The sequence below is a fragment of the Otolemur garnettii genome, unplaced genomic scaffold (genome assembly GCF_000181295.1).
Source record: "Otolemur garnettii isolate 467f Iridium unplaced genomic scaffold, OtoGar3 scaffold00144, whole genome shotgun sequence".
NCBI classification, from domain to species: Eukaryota; Metazoa; Chordata; class Mammalia; order Primates; family Galagidae; genus Otolemur; species Otolemur garnettii.
Window position 1 is genome coordinate 2,690,472 of NW_003852539.1, and position 1,337 is coordinate 2,691,808.

Below are 1,337 nucleotides of genomic sequence, written 5' to 3' on the forward strand. Positions count from 1 at the left end.
AAAAAAAAGGGCGGTGCCTATGGCTCAAAGGGGTAGGGCACCAGAGGTGGCGGGTTCAAACCTAGCCTTGGCCAAAAAAAAAAAAGAAGAAGCTAGGTTCAAATGTGCCACCTTGCTTAGGTTTCGGAAAGGATATAGACCCCAGGAGAGCTCCCATTCTGGAGATGTTCCTTCTCACAGTCTCCAAGCAGCTTCTAAAGTTAGAGTCAGGCTTTGAGAGGATCCAGGTGCTTTCTCTGTCCTGCACTGCACGATTCCGCAGTGGGAAAGTGGACCACAGATAGACTGTCACTCACACCCTACCCACAGGGCGGAGTCGCTCCCAGCTCCTGCTTCATCCCTGCTTGTGTCCTTCTCCCTCCTAGATTCTGAGGCTTCCTGTCACTTTTCTGTTGAATTCCTCCATTCTGTCTTGGATAATACGCTCAGAAGGTGATTGTCTGGATGCTATTCTGGTTCTTCTAAGTGGATAAGCCATGCCCGAAATGCTTCTAGTCAGCCATGGCAGTGGTGGTGGTGAGGGAGGCAGCAGCAGCGGCCTCAGTACGGGCCTGAGGTGCGCAATCGGACTGCACTGCAGAGACCCACATGTGTACTGTTCTAAGGCACTAAGTGTGTTGTAATTTCTTATAGGAGCAAGAGAAAACTAATAGCGCTCTAACAAAAACCTACACATCCAGAAGTAGCTTCGGAAATAAACCATGGGGAAGAAGCAGGAAAAAGTTTAAGGAGCATATTAGAAAAACCGTACAGGGGTTTCCCTGAGCAGGGCTACGAGCAGAAATATGAATATTAACATCTCTGACAGGGGCGGAGCAAGGTGGCTCAGGTCTGTAATCCTAGCTCTCTGGGAGGCCGAGGAAGGTGAATTGCTGGAGCTCAGGAGTTCAAGACCAGCTTGAGCAAGAGCAAGACCCCTTCGCTATTAAAAATAGAAAAACTAGCTGGGCATGGTGGCCTATCATCCCAGCTCCCGGGGAGGCTAAAGCAGGAGGATTGCTAGAGACCAAGAGTCCGAAGTTGCTGTGAGTTATGACTACACAGGACTCTAACCAAGAGCGCAGAGTTGAGGCACTGTCTCAAAACAAAACAAAAGAAAAACTCTGACAGGGAGGACTCAGAAATAAGTGAGGAATATGGTAAAAAAAAAATTACAAATCGGCAGCGCCTGCGACTCAAAGGAGTAGAGTGCCAGCCCCATATACCAGGGGTGGCGGGTTCAAACCTGACCCCAGCCAAAAAAAAAAAATTTACAAATCGGGGTGGCGCCTGTGGCTCAAAGGAGTAGGATGCTGGTCCCATATGCCGGCGGTGGCGGATTCAAACCCAGCCCTGGC